At 48.3% G+C, this 11780-nt stretch overlaps 1 long non-coding RNA gene across 1 annotated transcript in view; it reads left to right on the top strand.

The window, feature by feature from the left end:
- Window positions 1-10567: 10567 nt before the first annotated feature.
- Window positions 10568-11780, top strand: part of LOC109313340 — a 1996-nt gene continuing 783 nt past the window's right edge. The window contains exon 1 of the long non-coding RNA XR_002102028.1: window positions 10568-10908. This is a non-coding gene — a long non-coding RNA (uncharacterized LOC109313340). The remainder of the gene's footprint in view (window positions 10909-11780) is intronic.

The raw sequence follows: 11780 nt of genomic DNA, 5'->3' as shown, positions 1-11780 counted from the left end.
GGTGTGGGTGCATGTATGGATGATGCTGCACTTTCCCCTTCCTCAGCAGGCAAAGGCACAGCAAGAGGAGGAACAGACTCAGCTGACCTCCTTGCCTGCACCTCAACATCCTCTGAAGTGCCTTCTGGGAAAGGAGACCTGGATCTAGGGGAAACTTGGAGGGTGTGAAATACAAACTCAGATTATTCCCCCTCCTTCCCCAGAATTTCCCTTGTTAGAGCACTGAGATACAGATCCATCTCCTGCTCTTCCTCTGGCACTGGAAGGTTCAGCATGGAAATCAAAATGGGGTGGAGTAAGCTTTCATGCTGCTGCTGCTTGTTGTTGTCATGGTGGTGACGGGGGTTATGGCTGGTGCTCATGGAGGGCATGCCATCTCAGGCACAGGCAGTGGCACTGGCACTGCTCCTCTATCCTTGCTGTTTGTGGAAGCCTCATCCTTTCTAGTTGGAGGAAAGAGGCTACGTCTCAGTTTGGGGAACGGGAAGAATTTACACCTCTCCCTCTACCTCCTCTTCCACCCCTCCCTGAGGCTGGCCACTTGTCTTTCCACCATGCTTCGTGGTGTGTTTCATGTCTTCCTTTTCTACAAATATATAAATGTATTTATCCAGCTACACAGTCAATATGAGAGCAGTCCTTCCCCCCTCTTCCCCTTCCCTCTCCTTACTTTGTCTGCCTGCTGCTGGGCCTTCACTCAGAGTGGGGGCTGGGACATTGTTCCCTGCCCTGGCAGCAGGCATTTGTAGCTGGGACAATGCTCCAGCCTCTACTCCAATCTCAGAGTGGGGGTTGGGAAGCAGGCAGCTGCCGGGGCAGAGATACAGGGTGGGAGACCGCTGCCTTGGAGGTAGGACATGCCTCTCCCTGCCTCTCCTGGAGCCCAGGCCTGATCTGACTTCCCCCTGCCAGCCAGTGTCTGGCACCTGGGGGAGTCTAGAGCTCTTCATAGCTGTGATATAGGGGTGGGGTGACTTAGGACCAGAGAATTACATACTCTTTAGTACCCAAAGAGGGGCAGGTGGCCCTAGATACCCTTACTAGATATGTAAGGGTATCTAGGGAAAGGTACAAATATTAGTGTCAAAAGACCAAGGAGTTAAACTTAGAGAATGTTAAAGCTTGTTTATTCAGAGAGCCTATGGATCTACTGTTCCCTCCTGCAATTCCTGGGCCAATGTCACAACTTATACATAACACTCTTATTGGTATCCACACATCTTTCCCCTTTACATGTAACCATATAATACTAATATTCACAGTTTAGTTCAGCTCACAGTTAAAGCACATTTTAACAGGTCTCTATTAGGCTTTGTGTTGGCTTTTTAGCTTTAGGTGATCTTCCCAGTTTGTCTGAATTCTCAGTCCATATTGTTCTTGTTGCTTTCCTTGTTCAGTTCTTGTTTAGGTTTCTTGTTCAGATGTCTCTATTTCTGTGTCATTTTCAATTTCTTCTGTCCGTTCTTGCTGCTTTGTTTTTAGCTCTGTTTCCTTTAGTGAAGCTCGTGATGCTGCTTCTTTTCTCCCCTTTACAAATTGCAAGTGTCATCTATTCCTCCTTAATACCTGCCCTTCTGATAGCATCTGGGAGCTACTTGATGGGAAACTAGTGCTTTTTGTTTTTGTTAGACCCTGACTCCATGCAACGCCCAACGACTAGGGAGACAACAGATAGATGCCATCACGCATCACCTGCACACATTGCTTGTCAACAGCTTTATTCAAAATGGAGATGGCTTTGAGCGAGTTCCCCCCCCCCCCAAAAAACCTGGGGAGTAGTCCCGAACATTAGTTCTTTCTACATTTATATACCTTGCTTCAGGCTCATTAACATTTACTATACCTTTGTCCCTCCTTTGTTCCACCCATATTCCCTCCTTTCTCAAGTTCTGCCTCTGTTTACTGTTTATTTCATTAGCATAGAATTACCTATGCATTTCACTTATTTACATACCTTTTTGCTATGAGTGCATGCCTAAAACCATGAACCCCAGCTTCTTTCAGTCATTTGTGGTTTCTTGATGATTTCTTCACCGTCTCTAAGGTCTTGCTTCTGCTTATCTCTAATGACAGCCAGTGGTCTGCACTCCTTATGCAATAAGCTATATATCTTACAACACTACTACATTGTTAGAAAAACGCTTGCTTGGTTTTGAGTTGCCTGTTAAACAACATTTCTGCTGTGGATAATTCATGTTTCATGGGTGTTGCCCTGTAATTTAAGAGTGACAGGTAACCCAGCACCCTTTCTCCCAGCTATGGCCACTGACAAAATGCAATATTGATATTTGAACAGGTAGCACAAGAAAAATTAATAACTTTAATTACACTGTAATTCAACTGAATTAGTAACTCTAAACTCCTATTGAACTCTAATCATAACTCCAATGAACACATTTGTGATTTTAGATTTGTCTGTCTGGGTGAGAAAGTTGGGGACTTTCTAAGTTTTCAGTGAGGGTATGTCTTCTGAAGTACTTAAGGGAATGATTACACTCTACGTAAACTCAATAATTCTATTTACACTCTAAGTACACTCAATCAATAAATCTGATTATACTCTAATTAGAATTAATAACTCTAATTACAGTGTAATTAAACTGAATTAACACCTCTAATTAAAATCTAATTGAATTCTAATCATAACTGCAATCATTTGTGATTTTAGATTCATTTGCCTGGGTGAGAAAGTTGGAGACTTTTTACATTTTCAGTTAAGGTACAGCTTCTGAGGTACTTAGGGGAAAACTCCTTTTCAGAAGATAAAATAACTTCCATATTCTTGTGAGGGGGAGACAACATGGAAAGATCATAGTTGTCAGCATCTAGGGAGTATTCCACAGATTTTTTTAACAGAGAAATACATACGACTGTATTCACCTTTTACATTAGCCTTGCAAGCTGCTCCCTCTTTTCTATTGCAGCAACTTCTACAAAGTCACCCCTGGACCTGCAAGCACCTCTCCACTGTGCATTCTGCAATGGAGAGTGAATGGAAGGCCCCCCATTCTGGATGCATTTATTGGCTTCCTCCCCTATAATTTGTAGCGAGGTCTCACATGTTTGGGTCTCAGGGTCAAGCTTGCTGAGGGTTTTCCCAGTCTTTCCCCCTTGACCCTGCCCTACAAGCACCTCTCTGCTGTGCACTGTGTGCTTTTTGAAAATTGGAAGGCTTCATGCCCTCAGCACAGGCTACCATCTCTGCATGTTTCATCTGAACCAGCCACAAAATAACAAAGTTATAGATATTTCATTGATTCCCCATTATACATTATGGCTGAATCTCCAAATCTCTCCAAATAGGTAATGAATTTTCCAAAGCCAATTTGGCTGAATTGCTTCAGAAAAGTTACCCAAATCTCTGAATCAAATCTTTGGCCTCCGAATCAGCCAAATCTGAATCCAAATTGAATAGTTCTCTATTTGCACAGGCCTAGTACACAGCAACTTCACCTTCAGAGCACTGATTAGGTGTTTTCTTGTGGCCATGGTTCATCATTCTGCTGGAGATGTTGCAGTATATGTGCTAGTTAACTTTTGGGCTGATCAAGAATTGGTGAAGCACCTCTGGTTGCGCCAGTACACACACACAAGGCTTTTAACTTCTTGGATGCTCCATGCATCAATTTTATAGAGTTCTGAGTGACTTGTCCTTGAAAAGGACACCCCTATCAAAGCAGTATATTTTCCACATATAAGTAGCAAAATTTGGTGGCAAACCCAAATGCTGATTGATCAACATTAAGTTTGAGGGACTCTGCTTGCTCTGTGCAAATATTGAGAGTATAGACTTGATTTCTCAGTACAAGGTAGAAAGAAAAAGTTGCACTTCAAGATGATGAACTATGAGAAGTGAAGCCCTTGGGCTGGATCATCTTTATCTAGCATGTTGTGCTGAGTGTGTCATGATGATGGGTGGCAAAGGGTTCAGGGCCAGTGCTGCCATGGGCAGCTGCCCTTCCCTTCCAAGACCAGACTTGGCAATGGTTTGGTGGCCAGCAAGGGCAGGGTGCACCCCTTGGGGTGCCTACCTGTGCCATGCATTACTTGGGGAACTGTGGTGGTGGCCAGAGGGGTCCCTACTTCAAAGACCAAAATAAATTTTTGGCTGATGTGTTAAGTGACTTTGGATGCTTGGAGTGATCACCCTGTCCAGAGAAAGCTAGGGTGAATGCTAGGGGGACTTTGGGGGCCAAAGGTGGGGTTTTGTTTTGGAGAAACATGAAAGGTTGGCTTGGCCAGCCCTCACCTGCAGCTTGTAGGGGACCCCAGACACCCTGAATTTGCAGACTGTTACAGAATGTAGGGTGCCGGGGAAGGCAGCTTCCTGCCAAAACCATGTGCAGATTGCAGGAGCAGCCCATGAGGGCAGAAATTATCTTGGTCTGTGGTGCCAAATAGTCAGGATAGAGGGGTCAGTCCTGGGTCGACCCATTTGTGCTCTGAGAGATGAGAAGACACTACTGTGGCCTGCTACTGTGCTTTGTGTGTGGGGGAGCTGTCCTGGCAATGAACAGCCTGTGTGACCAGTGTGGTCACCCTAAAATTAGCACCCCAGCCAGGCTCACAGACAATGCACAAAGCCTCTTGTGCATACCCCAGTTGGAAAGTCTGATAGGTTGTGTGGTGCTGAGGGTTGGCTAAGGGTGCAAGGCAGTGTAAGCATGGGTAGCTTCCCTGTCACCCAGCCATGTTGGTGACCCCATTAACCCCCAAAGTCTGTGAGAGAGCAAGAGTGCCTAGCTCAGATAGAACCCTGTTTGGAGGCTTTAAAATAGATGCTAAATTAGGGGAGGGAAGGCAAGAAAGACTGGAGAAAGTCCAGGCTTGGGAGTGGTTTCATGGCCAGCTAGGGCAGGGTGAACCCCTCGGTGTGCCTGTTTGCTATTCACTTGGGGAACTCTTGGAGTGGCCATGGGAGCCCCTAATTCCAGGACTGAAAGACATTTTGGTTTCTGTGTGAAGCAACTTTGGATGCTTGCAGTGATCACCCTGTTCAGAGAAAGCCAGGGTGCATGCTGGGAGTGCGTTGGGAACCATGGAGAGAAAGGTGGGGTGTTGCTTTGGGGAAATGTGAAAAGCTGACTTGGCCAACCCTAACCTGCAGTTTAAATGGGGACCCCAGGGATCCCTGAATGTGCAGACCATTACAGAGTGTACAGCGCTAGGCTGCACACAAAAGTAATAGGCACAAAATGTATCTTGGTGCCTAATATTTGGTGGGAACGGGGTCAATTCTGGGTCAACCTGTTTGTGCCCAGAGAGATGAGGAGACAGTACCATGGTCCACTACTGTGCTTGGTGTGAGGGGGAGCTGTCTTGGCAATATGGGAACTGCTTGGGTGACCAGTGGGGTCACCCTAAAACCAGCACTCCAGCAAGGCTTAGAGTCAATGCACAAAGCTCCTGGTGCACACTCCCATTGGAAAGCCCAATGGGATGCATGATGCCGAGGGGGTGGCTAAGGGTACAGGGGCAGTGCTAGCATGGGTAGCTTCCCTGTCACCCAGCCATGTAAGTGACTCCACTAACACCCAAAGTCTGTGAGGGAGCAAGATTGCCTTGCTCGGATAGAACCCTATTTTATGGATTTAGAATAGATGCTGTCCAAAAGCGGGTGGAGGGGAGGAGGCACAAAAAGCCCAAGGACAAGGCTTGGCAATAGTTTGCTGTCCAGCCATCACAGGGTGCATCTCTCAGGCTGCCTACCTGTGCCATCCAGTACTTGGGGAACTGTTGGGGTGGCCAGGGGAGTCCCTAATTTGAAGACCAAAAGAGATTTTTGGCTGCTGGGAGAAGTGACTTTGGATGCTTGCAGTGATGCTTGCAGTGAAATGTGAAAGACTGGCTTGGTCAGCCATCACCTGCAGCTAGGAGGGGACCCCAGTGACCCTTAAATTCTCAGACTGTGAACGAATGTGTGTGGGGGGGAGAAAAGTGGAGTACTGTGAGTGGAAAACCCCAGGGAAGGCGGCTTCCCACCAAAAAGCTGTGCAGAGTTGCAGGAGCACCCTGCAGGGAGTGGGGTCATTTCTGGGTTGACATGGTGGAGCCTGAGAGAGATCAGGAAACACTCCCCCACCAGCATGGCAATGTGCAGTGTGGAACTGACACTAAGTTGACATAAGCAGTATCCCCTCACCAGACTAAAAAAGCATGTGGCCCAAATCTTTTAGCCCAATATCTCCTACCATTGCTCTAACTTACAAGTCACAGGTCACGAGGCTTGTGGTGTCTCCTGCACAGAACCTAATAGTCTCTCTTGGGAACCTGAAGCCTCCTGTGATAGAATATTGGTGGACTCATAGCCCTCTTCTTCCTGCTCAACAAAATTGTTTGTCAGCCCCTCCTGCTGATCATCCTCTGTGTCTGATTATGAAAATGTGTGGGTACACTGTAGTAGAGGACAAGCTCATTTCTGGCTTCATGCAAAACAAGTCCTATGAGAAGTCCCAAAAGACCTTGTTCATCTGGGACTGAGACTGATTGCTTGCGGTTTTTGAAGAGGCTTCACCACAGCCCTTGGTATTGCCAGGGAAGCACGTCATACTGTGGCACTGGGGAGGTAACTCTGTGGCAGTCTCCTCCAGCACACCTGTCATGCTGAGTGCCTGCAGGCAAGTGTCTCCAGAATCTCTTCTAGGGATGGTAACCAGCTTGTCACAGAATGAGATCATTCTGCATGCAGCTCCAGGATGACAGTTATTGTCTTTGACATGATGGAAGTGTCTTTGACACTTTAGGGGCTTGATCTTACTCCAGCAGTATTCCCAGTCATGATTGTAGCCATGTTCCTTCAATAGTTCAGCGGTAGTTGCAAACACCTGCTTATTTCTTCAGTTTTCTAGCTGTGTAAGCACCTTTCTTTCACCCTAAATATCAATTAGTGTCTCAACTTCTGCATGAGCCGAATTTGGTCCCCAGCCTTTGGCATCTCCTCCAAGAGATGTTCCTTCTTCTTTGTCCCCTCCATAGCCCAACCTTGCCAGGTGAGAGGAGATCAGAGAGAGTGTTTGCAGACCAGCCTGTTCCTTTATGCCTCGGTCTTATATATTTCCTATGAGCAGAGATCTGTGAACCTTTTAGGAAGAGATGCATACTAATACAGGTGTGATTGGTGTAATCTCCAGACATTTGTGACAGTTTTTCCCTTTGTGAGTCTAGGCATTGGCATTGGTAAACATATGCAAAAAACAATTTTGCTGGTGATTGGTGAAAATGGTGGTAAACCACCACAGGCGAGAAAGTCAGACCCTTTTAGAAATGAAATCAATTGGAAAAATCTTCCATTTGATCAGCAAGAAATCCATAGCCATGACCATCCTGCATGAGCAGTTTCCACAGGGTGATCATTGTCTTGGAAAAAACATGTGTGCTGCCAACACAGGAGTGGAGAATTCTGTAAGCTGATAAAAGCATGCGCCATGGCGACGGGCCTTGCAGGCGCCCTTTTCATGACCTGAAGGCCTGTCAGTCAAGTGTGATCTACTTTCAGAGAAGCGCAGGCTCAGTTGTAACAGAGAGCTTGTTGCTATGCATGGCCAGCATATGAGAGATATGAGGTAATCTTTCTAGAAAGTTCGGTCTTCCTAGCAACCTAATTGGCCATGAGAGTTACTATAAAAGGTCTGACGACCCCTCCCTCAGAGAGAGACCTGCGGAACTGGAGACAGAGCCTGATCTGTTCAGGGACTGTCTTCCAGTTAGGCCCTTAGGCTTTTCGGCCCTTTTCGGTCTTCTCCTTCGCCTCGTGTTATAGTATATTGATCTATTGGCTTACGACCTACCTGGCATCGATTTCTAACCACGACCTCGGATCACCCCTTGGACTCTGACTACGGTTTCGACTACTTACCTGGTTCTGGACCTCAGCAACCATCTCGACCACCCGACCATTCAGCTCTCAGCGGACACCAGCGAGTTACGGTTCTGTGTTGTCAGTTGTTCCTCCGTTATAAACTGTTGACCATCCCTGGGACTTATCCAACAGGCTTGTCCTGTCGGTGAACCCCGTGGGACAACAGGTTCCCCTGTTGTGAGTTAATACTGTAACTGAAGACTCCACACCTGCGCTCTTCCAAGCGTAAGTCAAATAAATCCATTCTGTTAAAAGAACTCAGCTTCCATGTCGCTCAGAACTCCACTGCCGCTAGACCCAGCCTGTTCGTTCGGTCTCACTGTGACACTTGGGACCCTTCCCTGGGGGAGGATTACACAGCAATCATGATTATTGCAATTGGGGGGGGGCAGGTAAGGTATTCTGGTGCACAGCATAAACCAAGTTGAATATTCCATGTCCTTCAGTGGGAGTTGTGGAAGTGGACCTCCTCATGTGCCCTGGGGGTGGCTGGGTGCCAGTCCACAGGCAGATGGTCAGAGTTTTAAGGTCTGGGAACAAACCCTAGCTTTTGGCTTGGGGCTAGGGGGTGGATACTGTGTGGTGCAGAGACCAAGTGAAATATTCCATGTCCTTCATTGTCCAGGCGGGCAGTTGTTAATTGTGGGACTGAGCCCCATCATGTGGGTGGGGGTGAGAAATGTGTGTTGCTGAGACCAAGTGAAATACCAGAAGGTAATGAAGGAATGGGGATTTGGTAGTAAGAAAAGGTGGTGCTGGGAAGGATAGATAAAGTAACTTGGACTTGAATGCATATAAGTAAAGTTGTATCAAGCTGTGTTAACTGAAAGCAGGAGGCAGTACAGCATTGTAACAGGACCTGAGTTGGGTAGCTATTGACATGTAAATGGTGGGAGTGTTTTCACGGAAACTGACCAGTGTTGCAGGCTTTGAGGACCTGGGACAGCCAGAATTGTGTCTGTGGACTGCTTGCTAAATATCAGAGTATGGCTTCCTCGATTCCTAATGGACTAAGCAACAAGAAAACAATAATCTTGATGGCTATAAAAGATTCCCATAGCAGAATCTTGCTTATAGAAGAGGAAACAATAATATTTATCAAACTGGGCTGGAGTCTGTTGAAACTCCTGCAAAGACATGTTTGGATGTCTGGCTCAATGCACAGGTTGATGATTGAACTGTACGAGATGCTGACGTGTTTGGAAGAAGATGAATTCAGGGTTTGTAAGACTATAGCGGCTTGCTGGCCATACCTTAATGGCAATGATCTGGGCACACAAAAACAGTTCAGACTGGTGGGCATGCATTATGTCGAGTTGGAATGATGATCAGTGGCTAGAGACATTAAGAATGAGCAGGGACACCTTCTACATTGTTAGTATGCTGTCACAGTGTCAGACAACTGTCATGTGGAAGCCCATAGCCCCAGAGAAGCATGTTACCATGGCTGTGATGAAAATGGCCACTCCAACAAGCCTGAGCCACATGGCAAATCTGTTCAGCATGGCTCCTTGCACTGCTGGGGTGGTGATAAGAGAGGTCTGCCAGTGGCTGCAGGAGCTGGCAGCAAACAAATTAATCTGCCTCAGTAACCCCAGGGAAGTGGTGGAAGGACTCAGGGTGATGGGCTTCCCAACCTATGTGTAAGCACTGGGCAGCACACACATTCCTGTCCTGTCACCATGCTAGAACAACTGGTCATTCATCAACAGGAAGGTATTTCCTTCAGTCATTTTCCAAGCTGTAGTGGACTACTGAGGAAGATTTACTAACATTTACACAGGATGGAAAGGAAGTGCCCACAATGCACGTGTCTTTCAAAATTCACCACTGCCTTGGATGATGGAAAAGGTCCAATATGCCCCAGGAGTGGAGGAGGTTGTCATCTGGAGTGTTTCAGTGCCATCCCTCATACTTGCTGATGTGGTTTACTCACTCCTGCCTTGGCTCATGAAGCCGTACAGAAGGCAAGTAACTGACCCACAAAAATAGACCTTCAACTACCACATAAACAAATGCCGCCTGACTGTAGAATGTGCCTTTGAGCACCTGAAAGGCCATTGTAGGTCACTGAACTACAGGCTAGAGGTAGAGCTAGAGAACATCAGTGCTTTCATAGTGGCAGACTGCGTGGTACATAATATTTGTGAAATGAGAGGGGAAAATTTCCAATGAGTCTTGAGCCCAAGACTTGAGACAAGTGAAAGCAGCTGCAAGATCTACTCTGAGATGAGCAGGATGGGGGTGGTGGGAGGGGGTGGTTCGACATTTAAGCAAACAGTGAAGGGGAGCTGTAATCAGAAATTGCCTGGTGGCACACACAATGGCTGCTCAGGTGGGTGAATGTGTTCTGCAACTGTTCTCTGTAACTGTGTAACTGGATGGTTTGTTAATTTAATTTCATATTTCATATTCATTTGAAGGAAAAAGAGGGCGTTAATGCTGTATCACATGTGCCTAGAAACCAGAGGCAGATATAGCAAAAGCTCTGTTATCTGGCATCCATGGGGAATGGGGGGTGCCAGATAACCAAATGTGCCAGTTACATGAGAGGCCCAAACAATCATCTTTGCCTGTTTGAGATGCCACCCCTCTCGCCATGTCTGGTGTTCCACTGCCCCTCCCTGGCATCAGCGTGCCAGGGAACAGGGAGGGAGGCCCTGTGCAGGCTGCTTTGCCCTGGGCCGTGGTCCAAAGTTGGTCAAAGTGGGACTTGGCAAAGCTGGAAGTAGGACTTCCAGTTTTGCTTTTGTCTTGTCAATCGGCATGCTGATTAATGGAGCACGTCAGTTAATAAATTGCTGGATAATGTGACTTTTACTGTAATTATGCTTTCATTACCTGCCTGTGGTTTCTAGGCACACCTGGATCATAGTAACCAGAGATGCACGAAACCGGAATTGACATGCAAATAGGGTAACTAATAGGACAACGGCAGTGACTGATCATGTCAATGGCAAAGTCCGATTTAATGTCTCCCCCTCAAAAAGCTGGATGTGGTTCCTTAGACTCTCCTGCATTAAGATGGCTTCATACAGTCCTACAAATTCGTCCATGTCACGGATGGCCCCGCGAGCAGCCGTGAGCTCGCGAGTGCCCCTTTGCCGTGCCAATTAGGGTGGTCTGGCACCCTCTACTCGCCCGCCATGTCTTTGTTGTTGAGGTTCAGAACGGGAGGCTGCCTACCCGCACCTAACGACACCTTGATGGTATCCCCTCCGTTCCAAAGTGGGGTCCTCTCACCGCAGCCTTATGGGCAAATGTGTGCCTCCAAACCTCCCCTCTAGCATGCCCCAAGCCTCGCAGCTGTCCCGGGGGACGTTGTTTGGTCCCCTGCCCCTCTGGTGCTCTCCCTCTGGCACCCTGGGCTCGTCACCCACCTGGCGCCCCTGGGCCGGGCTCTCACCCGCCGGCCTATTACTGACGCCCTTGGGTCTCCCTAGCTCCTCTCACCCCTCTCGGGGTCTCCGCCGTGCCCTCTGTGCTTGCGGCCCCACTCGGGGTCTCTGCCACGCTCTCCGCGCTTGCGGGTTTCCCGCGCTTGGGGCTCAGGTGGCTGTAGCCGTGCCTGGCCCCCTTGACCCTTTCCTGGGTCGTTTCTGCTCTGCACCCTCTCCGGGCCTCGCCCTCTCTGGGCCTGTACCGCGCTCTCGGCGCTGCGCCCTCTCTGGGGCCTGTACCGCGCTCTCGGCGCTGCGCGCCTCCTGCGCTTGGGGCTCAGGTGGCCTTAGCCGTGCCTGGCCCCCTTGACCCTTTCCTGGGTCTTTCTGCTCTGCACCCTCTCCGGGCCTCGCCCTCTCTGGGCCTGTACCGCGCTCTAGGCGCCGCGCCCTCTCTTGGGGCCTCGCCGTCTCTGGGGCCTGCGTACCGCGCTCTCTCAGCGCCGTGCCCTCTCTTGGGGCCTCGCCCTCTCTTGGGCCTG

This window comes from Crocodylus porosus, unplaced genomic scaffold (assembly GCF_001723895.1).
Source record: "Crocodylus porosus isolate Cpor-Errol unplaced genomic scaffold, CroPor_comp1, whole genome shotgun sequence".
NCBI classification, from domain to species: Eukaryota; Metazoa; Chordata; order Crocodylia; family Crocodylidae; genus Crocodylus; species Crocodylus porosus.
This window is presented reverse-complemented; position numbering and strand designations above follow the sequence as displayed.